This window comes from Schistocerca nitens, chromosome 7, assembly GCF_023898315.1.
Source record: "Schistocerca nitens isolate TAMUIC-IGC-003100 chromosome 7, iqSchNite1.1, whole genome shotgun sequence".
NCBI classification, from domain to species: Eukaryota; Metazoa; Arthropoda; class Insecta; order Orthoptera; family Acrididae; genus Schistocerca; species Schistocerca nitens.
Genome location: NC_064620.1, coordinates 157,057,248 through 157,077,866, shown reverse-complemented (window position 1 = coordinate 157,077,866; position 20,619 = coordinate 157,057,248). Strand labels below are relative to the sequence as shown.

Genomic DNA, 20,619 nt, shown 5'->3' with positions numbered 1-20,619 from the left:
TTTGTGGTGTACCTGCCTTATGTCAACTCCGGGCGCTGTTCGTCGCATTGCCTTGGTGCCTGTTTTCTCGGAGAGACCCATCCCTCGAGACTATCTCGAACAACGCTCTCCATCGAAGGTGTAATTCATTTTGTTGCCTTCGTTTCGTTGAACGATTTGCGTTGCAGCGAGTGTACTTGTTGGTTGGCTGCCATAACGTACGTGTTGCTGAAGTAAGAGGAGCCAGCAAGGTATGTGACCGCATGGACAACAGCAGTCACTACAGCCTTTAAAAAATCAGTGTTCCCAAATGAGGCAGTAACTGCAAGGTATTGAAGCTATTAGGTCATAGTCTTGTAATTTTCTGCATACCAAGCTTACACAATTGTCGGCTACATTGCAGACTTATGCAACCAAATTAGAGTGAACAAAACCTAGTATCGTTGTGAAGTTGCGCATTTGAATAAAGTGATATTATCTTGAAATGTTTTTCCATTTCATCTTTGAACACATTATCGGCCTTATTCGTATGTGCAAATATTGTTTGGCAAACTATGAGAGTGTAAAAGTCTGATACTATATTTTCAGCATTGGATTCGTGTACAGATCTTAGTTTTACAGCGTTGATATTGCTGTAAAACTTGTCACTTCTATTGAAAGAATTGGGTTCTTCATTTATATTGTTGTTTATTGGTCTCTTAACTTTTATTAATTGATGTTTGCTTGGTGTTTGCCGTGTCTTCTGCGGTCTGTTTGTGTTCCAGTTTTCTGCGTGTTGGGGTGCCACGTTCTGCTTTGGTGCACAGAAGCTGTGACGTGTCTTCTTATGGGAAGAGACTACCGGTTGGACCCCGGCGTTTAGGTGTTGTTTGCGACGGCTGGTCTGCTGCTCCCGGCGTTTTAAGTTAAGCCACGTTTTGCCCAGGGTAGCCTGGCGTCACTGCCCGTGTGGTAGACATTTAACCTGTCATGTATAGTTTAAAAAAGGGGTTTTTAATTTGCTTGTGAATCAATTCTATTAATTAACTTGTTGTGCTCCTTGTGTTATTTGGGTTCGTAACGAACTGGCGTGCTTGTAAATCACTTTCATATTGCATATTATTGCCTTAAAAAACAAAACGAAGAAAACTATCTGAGCTACCTTTTAAAATCTCTTCAATTTTAATTTGTTTCTTAAGTATTTAAATCTCCGTGTCTCATCTTTTAAGTCATGTGATTGTATATTTGATATCGCCTTTGAATAAATTCTCAATTATTGATTAGCTAGTTGTTGTGTTAAGGAGTGACATAGTAGGGGCCTTGACCTTCCATGCTAACTGTACGCCTCATCCCAACCTCCTAAGTCACACCCATCTCACTAGAGGGTATCCGGTAGGGTAAAGAGCAGGTGGCCTGGTGAACAGGTAGGCGACTGTCATGTATTTAGAGTGTTCCTCAGGCTATTCTGACTCGATTTGGGAGAGGTAAGGGATGTGTACTGTCTTTGTGAATTTACAGTGTGCCTGTGATCAATGAGATGTTCATGAGATACAGTAGGCTTCTATAGGCTTAAGAAAATAACTGCAGAGACTCGTCTTTTGTGAGGAATCAAGTTTGGTTACACCATGAGCGGTTTCAAGACATCTATGAAAATTTCACTTCAAGGTCACTCCACAAGCGCATTTACGTTGTCAGTATCATAGAAAACCCGTTGATGTTACCACGTTGCCTGTTTTATGTAAACATTGCTTGTTAGTGTGCGACCGTCTACTTCTTTGCAGTTCTGCTGTGTTACCGCCTCACCTACAGTTTCTGTTTACTAAAGAATGTTACCAAAACGACGTCGTTTACGAAGTGCGTCATATAGCGCCGTTAAATAAGCAGAAGCTTTGAAATTACTACAAAAGGCGCCTGAGTTTTATATGTAAGGAAAAGAAGTTGTTTCTGTTCCTGGGACCGCGTCGATTCCCACCCGGTTTTAGGTTAAGAGGGGGTTGGGTTGGGTTGTTTGGGGAAGGAGACCAGACAGCGAGGTCATGGGTCTCATCGTATTAGGGAAGGACAGAGCAGGAAGTCGGCCGTGCCCTTTCAAACGAACCATCCCGGCATTTGCCTGGAGCGATTTAGGGAAATCACGGAAAACCTAAATCAGGATGGCCGGACGCGGGATTGAACCGTCGTCCTTCCGAATGCGAGTCCAGTATGCTAGCCACTGCGCCACCTCGCTCGGTTTTAGGTTAAGAATGCACCTCGAAAACCGTAGGACTTAGTCAAAGAACTGTTATAAGGAAAGGGGTACTACTTAGAGATTTGCAAGATACTAAAGTAAACCTTGTGGAACAAAGCCTGTGTGGAGGAAACGGTGATATTTAAGTACTCCTAGAAATAAGGAAAACAGCCTCGTCCAGTTACAGACCTTGATTCGCTCCAAAACGATACAGTTAGTCGACAAATTTACGGATATTGTGGCAGGAAAGAATGTTAGCTTCTCCAACGGGAAGACGTCACTAAAAGTGCTATTAAAAAGTTGGGCTTCCGCTTTAAAAAGTTAGACTATGGAAACTGTTGCTCGAAAAAGCCTATGTCATTGCGGCTAGTAATGTTTTCTGACATAAAATTGTAGGCAAAGACATACATTCTGTTACATGCTTCGATGAAACCAGGGACAACGCTGGAGAAGCTGTTGATAAATGCTGGACTGATAACAATCCGCATAACAGAGGGCATCAGTCAACGGGAAGAGGACCCCAATTAACTATTCAAATGTGTGTGAAATCTTATGGGACTAAGGTCATCAGTCCCTAAGCTTACGCACTCCTTAACCTAAATTATCCTAAGGACAGACACACACACCCATGCCCGAGGGAGGACTCGAACCTCCGCCGGGACCAGCCGCACAGCCTATGACTGCAGCGCCTTAGACCGCGTGGCCCGATTAACTGCGGCCCATGCATGTTCTTCAAACGGTAATGTGGATGAAGGACTTTTAGTTTTTCGATCGAGAAAAACATGTAACTTCCATGAGGATATGGGCCACCCACAATTTCTGAGCAAAAAATTTGTTGCTTCAGTTTAGTGTACCGATAGTGTTTTTAGTGGATAAAGCACCTTACCATTCTGTGGTGTTAGACAGTACTCCAACAAGTAGTGACCGGAAAGAAAGTACGGTACAGTGGTTACAGGCGAGAGACATTGCTGCGGACGTGAGCATGATAAAGCTGCTGTTATATTCCCTTGTAAAACAAAATAAGCCTGTGACGCCTACATATGTTGTAGATGAAACTGCAAAGGAACAGGGTCAAATGGTAATTTCGCTACCGCCTTATCATTGCCATTTTATTCCAAATTAATTGGTCTGGAGCAATGACAAGGCTAAAATTCGAAATAATAACAACGGAAGTGGAAAAACTGCCACGTGAAGGTCTTGCTACTGTAGACGCCACCTCATAGAGGAATAAATTAGACTATGTTGGTATACTTATTAGAGAAGCACGAACTATAGACGGAATTATAAATGAGAAGAAACAGTTAATGATTTTCCTTTATGATGACGATGGGGATGACGAAGGTTTTTGCGCCGATTCTGATGATAGTGAAGGAGAATTGGATGCAATTTTACCACTGATGCCGTAAATTGGTGAGTTTAAAAGTATACAGAATTAATTCTTTCTCTCTGCAAGCGAAAGATCTAATTCTCTTTCTCTTCGTTTCGTTGTATGATTGTAGATAACGCGTTCCTTGGTATACTTAGGTGTACATTATAATACGACGCTTTATATGCTGCTTTCACGGTAAAAATTCGGAACGACTTCTCATAGACAGTTTCATTCACTTCTGGTATTATTTATTTCCCGATTTCATACACTATCAAACGCTTTTTTCTCCGTAGTAGTTCTCTGCATTGTTAGAAAAACATTCTTTGTTGTACTTAAGTATACATCATGCTGCGACGGCTTTTACAAATGTTGATTGTAGCCTACATTTACAAAAGATACTTCGGAGCCATCAGCTGTGGGCGTGTGCGTTGGCAGCTATTTAAACCTTGCAATCGCAGTGTAGCCAACTACAAGCAAGCTGTCAAGTGATATGTTTAGCGGGCCAGGTATATCAAGCCATAATCAAATCTACACACTTTAAATGATTGTTCATAGTATTGTGGCTGTGTTAATCACTGAATGTGGTGAAGTATCAGGAATTATTTACTTCATAAGATCGACTTTAAGGCATTATTTACAATTATTGGCGTCTATTGGTTTAATCCTGGTACACATGTCATTCTGAGAAGCATAATTTATTTTTTCCTGATATGTCAAATGCACAACACTATAGAAGCTTTACCTATGGCAAACAGCTCCCAAGTGCTATACAGGATGTAAACATACCAAAGAGCATAACTAAAGTTAATGTTTAAAGATTAGCGTTGCAGCAGAGCTTTTTTCAACAGTTGCATTTTCGAATGTTGCACACTGAAGGCAATAAATATATATACAGATTTAAATTACGTTATTATAACAAACGTAACGTATGTTCGTTATTGCAAAATGTGCTATTTATGTAGTCTATAAAACTAGATTTCTACATATTTTTTCTTCTAAATTTTCTAGTAATTATGTATAATACGTTTATTTTTGCTTGATAAAGATTTATTTTGAATTAGACATATAAACGTAACACGATGGTGCCTTAAGTTGATAGCAATGTTATGTGGGGAAAGGTGCAGAAAGTGCTTGAGAATGCAAGGGAGGGAGGGGTGTTCTGAGGTGGTGGAGGCTGAAGATCTGTGTGTGTGTGTGTGTGTGTGTGTGTTTGTGTGTGTGTGTGCTTGTCCTTGGTATTTAGCTTCAGAGGGGTAAAGATTGTGTAAAATTCTTGAAAATTACTTGTTTGCGAAGTCAATTTGTTTGTGGAGGTTTGTTTTTATTTTTGTAATGGAATTATGTGGCAGGTGGGAACAAAACTGGATTTATTTACAGTTTTAAAATGGAGTGCATCAATATGTTGTTTCTTTTGGATTTCAAAGTATCTTATGCAGTAGCTGCAGTAGCTGTCACGAGTTAGTTTATTTATACCAGATTTGTGAATAACTGGGTTGGCTGTTTTAGTGTTAAGAACTATTTTGTTTTGAGTATTTCTTTTTGTGAGAACTTATTTTGACTTTGTATGGAGCTAGTTAGCACAAGATATTACTGAAAAAATGGATAGTGACATATTTAATTTGCTCTGCTGCTGAGGACTGGTTTGTTGATGATGTTTGAGTGGTTTTAGCATCTAATTTGTCAACTATGAATGGGTCATAAGAATAGTTGCAATCTATTGTTTAGTTGTTTGGATTTTGTAGCGGATACATATAATGTTGAAATCAAAAAAATGTATTCCATATTATCTTCGTTGTTCAACTGTAAACTGCTTCTTCGGATGCGTATATTATTTTTTTCTGCTAAGTTCTCTATTTCAGTGGTTGTATTATAGAGCAGAAAGACGTCATCAATGTAACATTTTTAATAAATGATTGTGTCCTTTTCTGTTTAGTTTGCTTTAAGGAATCTGTTGCTTCATCATTAATATAGACGTCAGAAAGTTGGCCAACTAAGCACTGCGCTTTGTTAAACCAGCATTCAGATATATATTTTGTTATGAAAGATAAATAAATTGAAGGTCATACTGAAATAGTACTAACTTGAGCAAATTCAAAGTCATTACTTCATAGATTTCTACATTATTTAACTTTTTATGATGCAGTAAGTTATCTTTTATTAGTGTGAGCGTGTGTGTCGTACATATATTGGTGCATAGGTAAACTACATCGCAGAATGTAAATCTTCCTAATCTGGTTATTGTGATGTTTCTGGTCCTGTGAAACACTGAATCACTGTTGTTTATGGTACCTGATGTCTCTGATCCTATGAATCAATTTTCTTTATGGAGTAGTTGTTTGTAAATTTACTTAAATTTTAATGAATCTTTTTAGTGATTTTGTACCTAGGACTACGTACTAAATTGGCACTTTGGTGTATTGGGTGTCCAGGTCATGAATTTTCGGCTGATCAGAGCTTTGGGGCTGTTGGAATCATTATTATGCAGTGTTTGGTATCTGTGGATGTTGGAAGGAAATTTCAGTCCTTTAATGGGATCTTTTCCTTATTTTAGGCTCCTGCATCATTCTCTCATGAAAGTTTATGATAAACATCAGAGTCCCTAACGCTCAGTTTCATTCCAGGCAAACATCCCAATTCCACATGAAGTACTAGATTTTTGTTCCAGTTCTCATTTTCCTTAGAACTTGAGGGAATCAACATCCAATTTCATCTCTGTTTACAAACTGTTAATCTAAATGGTTTTGCAGTCATTAAATAATACTACGGACATTAATGTGAATATAGGATGATTTTTTGTTGTCTTTGTAAATTTATGGTCATGTAAAGACACGTGGTTCGTTGAAGGGAACTTATATGTAACACATGAGATTCTGCATTCATTTTCGGCACATTACCAGTGTATATACCCCGTGTTCATATAATTTGGGATCCTTAAGACGTTATTTTTCACTCCTGCTTAAGAACTACACTGCGAATGCCTGCAACCTTCCTCCGTAACAGTGCAAAAGCGTGGAATTCAACGCCTCGACGACGCTTCAGACGTCAAGGTGTTGAGACGTGACAGACCTCAAACGTTCATGTATCTTGTAACGTGGGTTCGTGATGTCACATTGGTACCAAATGTGCCCAACGCCGCCGTTCATGTATTACACTAGATGAGGGTCACCACAGCCCCTCTCATCCACATTACACCGCATTTATGGCGCCTTTGTCATGGAAGTCAGAACCGCGACGAGTAGAGTTGAAATCGCGATTTTCTTATGGGTGGCCGAGGAATATATTTCAGACATACAGCCATTCAGAAGCGACACGAAATGGCCTCATGACGTGGTTTAAAGGGCAGTGGGGCGCTGGTTCCGGCATATTTCGTGGTCGAAAACGATGAGTAGCAGGACGACTTTCTCGATAACTAGACACTGCTGCGCCCCCCCCCCCCCCCCTCAGAATGTTTAAACCCTTCTCAAAGGACACTGGAGGCTGCCTCCATTCCCATTGCAGCGCGCTCACCGTTGTACAGATTGTAACAACTAGAGACGATTCACAACCATTTGCCAAAGAAGAAAAGGGTGCTTAGGCATTTTCAGCCCTCCTGTTTCCCACCCTACTGTGGCGTGATCATAGGTAGGGAGGAGGGCTGCGACGTTGACAATTGCGTGAAGAAAACGACAAAGTGTCCCTCTAAGACCACCCAGTTCGATAAGACACTCGGTGGCATACACATACTTCTACTGAGAATTTTAAAAATTTATCTGCGCTGAGATAACCTGTGTAGTGGTCCTAGACGTCTGCTAGTAGGTATCTGGGATCGGAGGGGTTGCCTGTCTGCAGGCAGCTTGGACCACTACACAGGTTGTATCAGTACAGATACATTTTTTAAACTCTCAGTTAAGGTGGATGGGTGCTACCGAGGATGTTCTGAGATCTTAGAGAAACTCTTTGTCGGTTTAATCAAGTATGCGTCGGTGTCGTAACCTGCCACCTACCCCATGATCACGCCAGAGCAGGGTGAGGAACAGGAGGGCTGAAAATGCGTAAGCAGCGTTTGCTGCTTCGGATCATGTTCAGATTTCGTCGAATGGTTGTGAACAATCCCTAGTGATCAAAACTTGTAGTCTTGCTACACTTCGCAGGGTTCCATGCTTTTGCACCGTTACAGAGGACACTTATAAGCACTTGTGAGCCAAATTTCAAACTTCTGCGTAGGAATGGGAGACAATTGCAGGGTAACAAAAAATGATTCTGCTGTGTTGTTTGTAAGGATCAGTCAAATGCAAATAAGACAGGTGGAAAAAGGGGCGGATCACTTTCGTTGGTAATGCAGCCCAGAATGCCCTTGAGAAGGGTTGAAACGCCAGGGGCTTTCAGCCGTGTCAAATAATATCAAGAATGTCATAATTTTGTGTATCGCACTGCGAACTGTGTGGGAATCAGCATTACAAGGAAAGGGGTGGTTTCATTTACGTCCTTTTTGCCACCCCATGAGACCCTTACTTGTCGATTCTGAACGGTTGAGTGACTGAAATGTATTCCTCGGCCAGAAATAAGGTTTCTACACTGGGCCTCGCAGTTCTGACTTGCATCGCAGAGACGTCAAAAGAAGGGGTTTAATGTGAATGACAGAGGCTGTGACGAACTTATCGTATTAATCGTCTATGGAGCCGTCGGGGAGAATTCTGGCGAAATTTGATACCAACTCGACATCGTGACCCACGTGCCCGACATGTGGGCTTCTGAGATCTGGCTTCTTTTTTTTCGCATGGTTCGATACCTCGCTGCTTGAAGTGTTTTCGATCTCAAGGGTGACGTCGCAGGGTATCACGTTTTTGTAAAGTTGCAGAAGAATGTCGTAGGTACCTTTGCGCCAAATATGAAATTTCTGCGTTGGAGTGGGAGTCAATTAAAGACCATCGAAAAAGTTCATTTAATTCTGTTGCAATGTTTATGAGAGGAAGTCAAATTCAAAAGAAATAGATGGAAAAAAGTAAGGAAACTGTTTATAATTTCAAACGGAAGCTCCTTAACTGTTTATTCATTTGCTTCACTGTGAGACTGTTAATGCATTTACTTTACTTTGAGACAAGACAGTCAGGCCTTCGTAGAAAAATGCTTTCGATTGCCCTCGCAACCATTATTGTGTCCAGGTTGCACCTTTTTGTCTGAAATAAATCGATGGCCAAGTATGTCTTCCTTCACGTCTCCAAGATCTATAGATCTGATGGAGAGACATCGGGAATGTACGAACGATGTGGGCGGGCCCAAGTATTGCCAAGGTTGTTTGATCACCCTGGAAAACGTTAGCTGAGGAGGCCTCACACGTTCTCTATACAGATACGATATCTCCCCACGCGATTTCGAAGTTTCTGGAGTCCTGCAGAGGCACATTCGTGGCCGTCAACTTCCTTCGGGCGTATGGGTGCACGCCTGTGCACAACTGTGTTTTCGTAGGCAACCACAAACGTGAAGGCATTGATTGTCTTGTTTCGGAATGGGATAAATGTATTCACAGTTATGGTGATAACGATAGATTTAATGCAGACTTTACTTGCATTTTTCATGTGTTTCGTTTTCATTTGACTGCCCCTTATACGTTCTCGTACGAGTTACGTTGCATTTAAAAGCGACGTAGAAAATGAACTTCCTTCATCAGTAAGAGTGCCCTGCTCTTATTCTTGGATGAGACTTTCAGTTAGTCAGATAAGTTTGCATTGCAGTATGACTTGAAGACTTGTGGTTGCAGAGCGAGACTTGGATATTTTGCTATCAGAATAGCTCAAATTAAGTGTTGCAGGATATACACAGCATGTATATGAGCATATGCACCTATAAGATGTAATTCGAATAGACAGATGGCGAGTAGCTACAGGAGAGTAGCTGTAAAGATAATACTTCAAGCTTTGTCTTAGTTTAGTTTATGTTTAACCTCCTTGAACAATTCCTGTGCACTTTGAGAAAGTCCATATCGTAGCGAAATATACAATAAACTTGGTCGGAATGCGTTTTTGTTCACGGATGGATCAGACTTCACATAAAGAGGAAGTTTTCATGACAACGAAACAGGTGTCATAGTTGGATATGAACTCATATGTTACAAAATAAAGTAGCGACAGGCTTTTATAATAGGCGATGGCAAGAATGTCAGTTCAGCAAACTGGGGTAATTATACATCTAAGAATGAATCTTGCTCAAAGAACTGTATTTTGACCTAGACTGTTTGATTGCAAGTGGGTCAAGCCACAGTACACCAAGAAAAAGTAGACAAACATTTTTGGATATCACTCACCTCTCTACTTGCATGGGTTCGATCTCCAAAGGTATAATTTGCTTCTTATTTACCAGTACCCACACGCAAAATCGTAGATCAAAATCCCAGAGATTGCGCGTTTCCAAATTCCCTGGGGGATGATTGTTTCTCACATCCCCAGTTTTAAGCTATTAGTTCCTCTGAACGCGTTCCCTTGCCAATGCTAAACGAGCAAAGAAATACTGTCAACTAGACAGTCCTCGAGATCTACTGGTAAACTTTACATCACACATCGGAATATGATTAAGTCGACCAGTGATTCTCAGAACTATTCACCTATAATACTAGGTCAATGTTTAAAAGTTTTCAGCAGAAGAGTGAAAGCTTGTCAGTAGTAGAGCTGCCAAGACCTTAGCTGATAATGGAGGTATCAATAGACAACATTCGTGGCTTGGATATTACTTCGTAATTTAACACAGTTGTAAATATTTTCTGTGATATAACCGTACGCTAAATAAGTAGAAATCCAAGTTAACATCTCACATATATTCCCTGTCCATGGCCGGCCGCAGTGGCCGAGCGGTTAAAGGCGCTACAGTCCGGAACCGCACGACCGCTACGGTCGCAGGTTCGAATCCTGCCTCGGGCATGGATGTGTGTGATGTCTTTAGGTTAGTTAGGTTTAAGTAGTTCTAAGTTCTAGGGGACTTATGACCACAGCAGTTGAGTCCCATAGTGCTCAGAGCCATTTGAACCATTTGAACCCTGTCCATGTGCAGTAACTGCTCTCTCCAACACGAATAAGTTTCAGTGCAGATAACCACACGCCATCATTTTCTACGTCATTGTCGTTCTCTTGCCTTCTTGAACTTATTTGTCGACTGTGAAATGTGGGACTTACGGCTCAATAACTTCTTGAGAGGACTAACGCCCCACAGTATGAACTAAAATTCCCACTTGTTTCTCCTTGGATACAGAGTTTTGAAGATTCAGGCTAAATATTTAATTCTTCTACATTCACGTGATCTGTGCCTGTTATACAGAAGGATGGGAAAGACGTTGTATCACCATAGAAGATCTTCTGCACACACGCAGTCTGAAAACCGGTGAACCTTCAGACCGATCATGTTATCAAGTTTTACAACAAAAACTTCGAAATAGTAATGGTCAGATACGAAATACACGTCTAGTCTTCGAACAGAAAGATAAGGCGTGCTTTTTTGGACGGGTTAACAGGACAATCAACAACCGATTTAATCTACACGTCCTCATAGATGTACAACCGCACCACCGCAAATAATTGCAAATTACAACAGAAGTGTGCATTAGACTATTAAAATGTGTGACATCGACGTCCAGCCCACACTAACAAACCCAACCTTGCATGAACGATCGCAGGTAGTAAGCCACTACTGCTCTTACTACCCATCCGACTGTCGCAGAGGTTTTTTTCCCACGGCACGAGCCTTGGCACTTTTTTCCCTCTGCTCTTCACATTGCTACCCTCGTTCGAATTTCGTCCACTATCTATCACCTGATGGACGGTGTTAATTCTTAGTCTTACCGAGACGCACGGATAATATCACAGCCCAGCATCCTGTGATCCACCAATTAGATAACTAACATGTTGACGGAGGTAACAGTAGAACTTTTGGTTTGGTCACCACGTTGGTGCGGGCGTGGATGGGCCACATCTCTATTACAAAAAAATTAAAGAAAACGTTCTGGACGACAGTTCACTGTTAACTTTACCTAACTCTATAAAAACCATTGATCCATGAAAACAAAAAAATTGTGATAGGTGATCGAATTGGTATTTCAAAATGGAAGATTGGTTTTACGAATACACAGACGCAAGGCAGTGAAGAAAATGTCACTTCAAAAGCCTTCTTTACTGACAAATTACATACGACTAGTAAATCAGACCTGTGGTAAAGTGGAGAGTGTAGTAGGTGAGCCATACTGTGGCTCGCGTTGGTGCTGTTTGTAGGTTTCCGCCCTGTGTTGGAGGCCAGACAGTATCGTTTAGTTGGCATGCTTGCGGTTGTTTATCTTCTTCTCGTGTTGACTGGCGCCACTCGGTTTCTCATGCGTTGCCTGTCCGTTAGTGGCAGAAGCGGCGGTTATCGATATGTAGCAACTGTTGCCCTATCTTTGGGGCGACATCGTTTTTTTTTCTGGATCGTGTGAGTGGGCCAGTCCGGTTGGGGACTCAGGAGGAGCCAGGTCCGCACAGTGCCAGAACACGCTGGGACTGCTGGCGGCGCTCATGGACTGTCCGATGGAAGGGCTGTGGTCACGAGGGTGTACGATCTCGTCGTAAACCGGTTCCAGCAGGCTTTAAGATGAGTGCATTTCAATCCAAGTAGAGAGTGCTTGGGGAAGGCGGATCCGGTTAGCTTTCCTCTACATCTTATTACTATTTACTGCGTTCAACTTGTTACAATTTGTTAAGTTCACCCAGTGGTAATTTTTCTTGTCTGGTGGCCGCTAACGCCCCAGTTGGGGGTTAGTGTATGTAACGGCAGTGTACGTTTCCTCGTCTTCCCGCTGCTGTCCGAAAAGGCGTGTCGTTTTGATAGCTTTCTTGATTCTTCTACTCTAGTGGCAATGATTCCTTTCTCGTTCTGGGTTCTCTAAACACAGTATTCTGGGGACATAATGCAGACCGCCGGTCCCGGCTTTGGCGTATTGCTCCATCGTTACATTTGGTTTATCGGATGTCAGATAGCTTCAGCAAGATTATCATTAATTATTCGTTAGACTGCCACTAGTCTGAGTTACCATCTTGTGAAGCGAATTCAACTCTTGGCTGCCTATCCCAACGCTTGCAAAAGTTTTTGTTGCCAGACCTCCTAAGAGGTCGATTCCTGGAGAACCATATGTGGCCCCTTGGTTCTTATAAGACATGTGTGCTCTAAAAGGAGGTCTGATGGCCGGTAGTTCAGTGTAACGGTCCTTCAGTCCACGCTTTCTGCGGGTATTTTCTGCCGCAGTACCCTTTAAGAAACTTATGTACTGGTTCAAATGGCTCTGAGCACTATGGGACTTAACATCTGTGGTCATCAGTCCCCTAGAACTTAGAACTACTTAAACCTAACTAACCTAAGGACATCACACACATCCATGCCCGAGGCAGGATTCGAACCTTATGTACTGGTCCTTGTGTTTTATTGTTGTATTATTTATTACAATACCGTGTAATGCCTACATTAAGGGTTATATATGTCGTAGTTAATAGCTCTGGTCGCCTTCTGGAATAAATCTAGCAGTGTAGTGTTCAGTGCATGTTAAGGGTTGTGTTAAAAAGTTTACCATCATCTTATTTCACTCGTTTGGTGATCAGTTGGTTGTTTTTTTAATTAACCTTTGCTATTGTATCTGCTGTTTTACAGCAGGTTTCTAAATTTTTGATATTATTGCCGTTCCTGACGTGTAAGGCCTTCAGCCTTGATTGTGGTCATTTGCCTTAAAATTCTAATTTGGTATTTGTATTTACGATGTAAGCCTTCAAAACATTATTTACTGCCATTCCTGGCGTCTAATGCCTTCTGCTGTGTTTGTGGCTTCTTGCCTTTAATATTTCAATACCTGTAATTTGTAAGTTGCAGCGAGTGTTAAACAATTCTTAATTTATTGCCATTCCTGGAATGTAAGGCTTTCTGCCCAGATCACAGTGGCTTGTTTTTAAAACATTATCTGCTGTATATGTATTTAATGGTGATTTGCTATTTGTAACTCACTGAAAACACTATTATTTACACAGTTGATTAGTCCTTCATTAATAACGTGTGGTATTTTTATTTATTGTTGAGTCTGGAATTACTGGTTAAAAATAAATTGTAAGTAACTGTAAAATGCAACCAACAGTAATTGATTACGGCCCTGTCCACTGTCGCAACCGAATCGTGCCTTCCGTTGACTACCAGGTTCCATCAGGGCTGTAGACTTTTTAACAGTCGAGAAGTTATTTCTTAAGGCACATTTCAGATACGTGAGGTATATGAGAGAGATAGAGGTTCATCTTATTATATGTCTACAATGCCGTTGGTTCTTAGGACGAGGAATCGTCGTAAAGTAAATGAATCAGAGTCTGTGTCGGTATTGGTTAAAGGTGCACTTAATTGTGCTAAGACTAAAGTTGTTGGTGATGTCACACATTAGAACAAGTGCTATAAAGACGCAATTGGAAATATTCGATCTCTGGTTTGTCACCCTCCATGACTGCTGGTAAGAGTCCAACAAGATGTTAGGTTTAATACCATTATGCCGCCCAACCCCCTTTCACCCTAGATCCTTTAAAGAATCTAACTCTCATCTATAAAACATTTTCGAACATATCATTGCTTTACAAATGTGTATATTGTGGACAATTTGCGCTCCGGTTTTAAAAGCGGTTAGTTTTTTGACGCGTCGCAACTTTTGTGACGTCATAGCTCCTGAACTACGTGTCGTACAACGACATACTTTTGCAGATACATTCAGTGGTGTACTGGAGACTATTTGCAAAATGTGTTGGGACTAGAGTTAGGAGTACAGAAGAAATGAATTAAAGCGTCACGCCTGACGATGAAGTTTTACGGATGAAGGGTGAAAGTGTGAGTGATAATCTGTTTTCTCCTTTTTTGTGGCTATGAATGAGGAAGAAAAAGTAGAGAATTGGTTTGAAATAATGTGCGAAATTGGTTCGAAACTGCGAGACGGTCTCATTCTCAAATAACGGAGGAATTCTGTGTGCATAATTTGCGTGCCGTGAGTTACGCTTCTCAAGACATACACAGAGTTTCTAACTTTAATACGTGGTTCATTGTGTCAGACCTTTTACGTAGGACTATACCTCATAGAGAGTGACTTATGACAGCATTTTAAAATTTTTAAATTCGGTAAAACTGAAAATGTTGTTGCCTCTGGAATCCCTTAGATATGTAAACTGTAACAGGAATCGGGTGACCATTTTAGCCGCTTTGTAATATAGATAGTATGCACAGAGTAGGTTTTATCAAGAACGTAATCAAACATTTGCCCTTAAAGTTATGTATTACAGGTTTTAATTATTATTGGCCTCGAATTAAGATAAAAATTAGGTTTATGCATAGTCGCTGGTGGATAAATTCATTACACGAGGCCTACAGGAGACGCTATATTGCACGCTACGTTGGTAGCTACATCATGGACGATATATTACCCTACATGACCATGTCTATCCACAAAAGTAAACAATCAATCAAGGAAAATCCTATCACAACCCTCCTTGTTAGTAAAAATGTATCAGAAAATGGAGAATGGGACAGGAACACGACACGCACCAGAAAAAGGCGAAAATCGACAAGTTCAAGAAGCATATTCTGCAGATTACATATATGAGCGTAATTGTAGGATTTTCATGCCTGACATAAATGAAAAGAACTATTTGTAGGTGCTGTAGATGTATAGCTGTCATAAAGCAGGCTGTAAAGAGCGTAGAATAACATTTCAAGGAGCAGAAACATCAGCCTGGCTCTGTTAATCGTGGTAATAACAACGAATGACAGAGGGTTATAACATGAGCAGTACAAGCGTGAGTATACTTCATTTGTCAGTTTCAATCAAAGAAAAAAATGCATACGTATTTTGTCCGACAGATGTCTAACTACAATCAGTGTAATGAGACCCATCAAGGCGTTCAATTCTTCTGGTGTATTTACGCATCGCTCTCTCATTTCTGTGAAGTGGAGAAGTGGAGAGAAGTTTATTGACAGTCTCCGAGAGAACCACTGTTATACAGTTTCTGTAAGTCCATATTTATACGGATGGTTGCGGGACCTCGGCTATTTAGTATAAAATGTCGAATCGAAACACCTTTCAGTTGTCTAAATTTCCGATTGTTATTTTCCATGAGCAACCAGTTTCGGCGCTACATTACGCCATTAAATATCGGTCAGGTGGATTGAAGATGGCGTAATATAGGGCCGAAACTGGTTGCTCATAGAAAATAACAATCGGAAATTTAGACAACTGAAAGGTGTTTCGATTCGAAATTTTATAGGTCTATGCAGGGTATAACAATAATATATGGCCAAATTTAAAGGTAACATTCCTCATACACAGTGTAGTATAATGTGTTATATGGCAATGGGTCTCGAAATGCTTATTTATTTACTTAGCGTATGACTACATCACAAAAAATATTACAATTACCTCAGACGACAAACTAATATCCACGCCACCAATATAGATTATCCATCTCTCCGTTATCACCAGTAAATCTGCTGGAGCGCCAGGGAAATTATGGAATCACATAGCAGAGAGTCTGCTTTTCAGCGCCGCAGTCACAACTTGCAGAAGTTGTTTTCTTCCATTGTGCAAAGAGTTGGTATACCTTCCGGCGTTGGTTCTTATTCATTAAGTATCGACCAGATCTTGCGTGGCAGCTCCAAGCCACGTGGCTTGGTCGATATGCAAGACTTCTTAAGTTGTTCCGTCGTAGCATCACTTTGGCATGTGTGTTTCCAGCAGTCGACAGTACCGAAAGCGTTTCCAACTAACATTCTGGCGGTTTCCAGGAGTGGATGACGAGATCAAGGCCTACCTTTGCTGACGCCTGAGATATCTAAGAGAAACGGGAGGTTAGGATATTTTTTTAGTTTCTTGCATTCCCGTAGAAGTGCACTTTCCCGCCGCAGAGATGGAGTGGTATGTGGCTAAGTAAGGGTAGATAGAACGTAGCTGTGAGTCTGATAGTACCAACTGTAGGACGCATGGTGTGGTTGACCTTTGTGTCAACAAGTTTTGTGTGAGCACTATTCATCCAGGCTGTTGAGCAGTATTCCGCAACGGGGTACACCAATTCCAGAGCTGGAGTACGGACTGTATATGCAGTTGACCCATATTATGTGCCACGAAGTTTCTGAAGCATGTTATTTCGAATTTTGTTTTGACAGCGGTTTTTAATAGACGTCATTTGCAACTGAGCGTTCTATCATGCGTGACCCATAGACATTATGGATTTCTGATATGTCTGAGTAATCTTTCCGTGACAGTGCTTGTAACACCATGGCTCTAATGCTATACTGACCCATTTTGTCTTTGTCTCATTTAATGTTACATCATTGAGCTTCTGTAAATGTGTTTTTTTGAATCGATAACATAAAATTGTATACTCCTTTCTTTGTACAAGCTTTGAGTCATGGTCTGATTCTATGCGATGTAGTGTATCTGCAATTTAAATGCTTTGACCCATTTGGAGGGAACAAAACTTACTGTATATAATTGTAATTTTGTGTGAATAATTTATGGTAGACATGTTAATATATGCAAATGTTCTGTGTTATTCAATGCGTTTGTTTGCTGTTATGTAAACTGCTGATCCTCACTTAGGAATCTTAGTAATTTTGTGTGTAAGAGGTAGTGTGGTTCCCCTCGGGAACGGAACTGTGTAGCGCGCGAATTGTGGTTGGCCTAGGTGGAAAAGGTGGAACGAATAGTCAGTCGGGGACGAGCAGTCAGTCAGAGATGAGCTAAGAGTCCGTGCACTGCCGTGTAAAAGTTGCATAGTGCTGGTTTCGAGAGAGGCTTTCTTGTTATTTTCCAATGCCTCGGATGGATGGATAAATCGCTGGGCTATTCTGGAATTTGTATCTATCATCGCCACCAAGAAATGACAGAGTCCAGCAATTCTGTCTGCAATTCCATCTACCAACCTGCAGTTGCCACCACATTGCGCAATCACTGTAACATAATACTATCACGATGTACAGTGACGGATCAGCTTAATGGATGTGTTATTGTGCTGAAATATAAGGTAATTTATATCTGAACTTATGTACCTACCTTGACTTTTCTCCTCATCATAATTCCTCTCAGGGTCCTCTCCGTTTGAACTAATCACCGAGTATCCCTACTGAAAGAACTTTTATGACCAATGTTATGCTAATTTATGCCTCTTGAACTCAGTAAAAAGAAAGTTAAAGTTAATGTGGCAAGAGAGTGAGTTAAAGTAAATGTTGCTTGCTGAATATAATTTTCCTATTAAAACTGCTTATTAAAGTGCTGTTGCCAACTGCAAAATTAAAGTTCTTGAGACTGAGGCTTCTAAAGTTTTGCTTAGCTAATGATCACCTTGATACCTGAGTAAATTCTAAAAGGTGAGTCAGTTCTTGCAATTTTGTTAATATTGTGTTTCGAAGTAGAAAAAGTGGAAAACTGCATAGTAGGAAATTATATGTCTATAATTACTAAGTGTTTGTCTCTCTTGTGTGCATATTAACAGTATAAAGACCACTCAAGTTTGTGTAAGCCCTGAAAGTGATAGTGTTTTTCTGTACGTGTTATAATTTTGCAAATAGTTTTTGTGCTGCCCCAGTTGTTAGCTTCTATCTTAAAACATATGTGTGTCAGAGTTCAGTGCACTCGCGTGTGGCCAAGTCTAGGTTGTGTTTGTCTGTTAAAATTACTAATAAATATTTTCTTGAACGAGAATGTTAATCATTCTCATGCCTAATTAGGCTGGCGACCGGTTTCGTTATTCATTAAACAATATAGCTAGGCAAAATCTTGTTTGTTACTATTCCGATATTTACGTAATTCTGACTTTCATTTCCGATAAGCCACCTCCGTTAGGAACAACACGGTCAACATAACAAAATTCCTCTCAGAGGGTAACACTGCTCTGTTGCTATATACCATAATTGCTATAACAAAATAATTCTGTTTTGCAAACTGCCTCCTACTTAAAGGTTATGGTATAGCAGTAGCGGACAGGGGAGTGTTATACGTGGCGCCGCGTGACAGGACGTTATTCAGCATTTTACAAACATAGAGCGAACATAAAACGTCCAGCGGCACGAACCTGTAACTTATTTGGCAGAACTGGTAGTGAAAGTTCAGCTTAAATTGAAAATAAAACGTATCAATACTTAATAGCAACTAAAATGGACAGGAAATTAGAAATAAATCTAGATACGCGAGAACAGAAAGCAATCGAGAGCAGTTCAGGGAGCACACCAACAGATGGCATTACTCGCGAGTTAAATTACGTAGGGTTCCATGCCGATGTAAATAAACAGATAGAAGCTATGCATGTCGCGCGTACTAAGCAAGACAATATGAACGACGTTGTGGAAGATAGTGGCTATGCAAATGAATCGCGAGATATGTTTGAATCACCAGAAACTAAAAGGGAAGTAGGACTCGAACAGAAAAATGTAGCAGAACCTAAAAGTGAAAAGAATCCAGATATGTTAGAATTGTTAAAAATGTTGTGTGCACAAATTGCAGCACAGGGACAACAAAATGCTGCGCAAAATGACAATATTAATGCACAAATCGCAGCACTGGGGCAACAAAATTTAGAACAAAGAGAGCTAATTGCAGCACAGGGACAACAAAACGCTGCACTTGGTAGTGATATTAGTAAACAAATGCAAGAGCAGGGCAAGAATCTTAGTAAACAGATTGAGAAGGTTGATGTAAAAGTAGACAGTGTGAGTAATGATATTAAAAACCTCAAAAGCGAAATTACTGTCATCAATGGCAATATTGCCAACATACAGGGACAAATTGATGACATTAACGAAAGATTTGACACTGAAGTAATTAAAATCCAAGATCAAATAGAACCCTTAGTCTGTACCAAAGTGGATGAAAAGGTATTCGGTATTAAATCCGAAATACAAACCGAATGTAACGCGGAATTTGCACAGATTAAACAGTCTGTAACAGAAACAAGCAGAGCTCTAACCAAACAGATTCTTACTTGCGAAAAGAAGTGTGAGCATAACACTTCACAAATCCAAGGCAAAATGTATGACTTGGAAAGAAAAATACAAACCGGACCTACACATTTTACTGAAAGAATGCCTCTAGGTAAAATATTAGAGGGTGAAGAGAAATTCGACCCTGCAAAGAGGCATAACGGATGGCACCCCCTAGACTTTGTAAAGAATTGCGAAAGAAATTTTCCTGAATATTTGTCTGACCAGGAAAAAATTAATGTTGTAATTAGTGCACTAACGGGGGAAGCAAAAAGATGGGGGTTGAATCTGGATACTAACCAGATGTCTTTTGAAACCTTTAAACAGAAATTTATTGACGAATACTGGTCAGAACAAAAACAAGACCAGTTGTGGCGTGAATTTCTAATGGCCAGTCTGTATGATGTCAGAGGTAGGCAAACCATGAAAGAATTCTGCGAATCATGGTACAGAAAACTGATACATTTGAAGGCTAGAAGGACTGAAGCTGAGATCGTTTGGGTTCTTTGGCAGAAACTGCCTGAGGATTCTAAACGATATGTAGGAAGTACACACAGAAGTTTTTCTGCGTTTCTGGAAAGAGTAGAGGATGAAGATCACTGGCGAAGAAATCGCGAATCTCGTCCCCATAATAACAACAATTATTTGCGAGAAAGTAATGACCAAAATGAACGGCCTGAAAACGAAAGATATCGGGTAAACGCGATTCAAAGAGGTCGTGCGAGAGGCAGGGGAAATTATACTACGCGCGGCAGAGGATACATGACGCGGAATTTCCAAAATAGAGAAGAAATGGAAAACTGAAAACCGCGTGTGTTGCGGGCCGGATTCACGCGGAAACCGGTTTTGGGCCCAAAGAAAAGATGTCAAATATTAGATTCGAAAAGGAAAGATGTAAACTATGGGGCGGAAAGGTTAAGGACGCGCCTATAGCAGACGGGCGCGGAATGATACATAGTGGCGTTCCCAGTGCGAAGTCACGTGACCGTTCGTGCTCGGACCAGCGGTTGCCGGAGCAGCGTACATTGCACTTGACAGCAGACACGAATGGCAGACGTCAGAACAAGATGGCTGCCGTAGAGAGAGACAGAAG

At 40.8% G+C, this 20,619-nt stretch overlaps 1 protein-coding gene across 1 annotated transcript in view; it reads right to left on the bottom strand.

Annotated features, from left to right (window-relative positions):
- The window catches only part of LOC126195513 (orexin receptor type 2-like), a gene marked incomplete at its 3' end in the record, with an annotated part of 64,718 nt that overhangs the window by 21,018 nt on the left and 23,081 nt on the right, over positions 1 to 20,619 (bottom strand). The gene's annotated exons all lie outside the window — the stretch shown is intronic.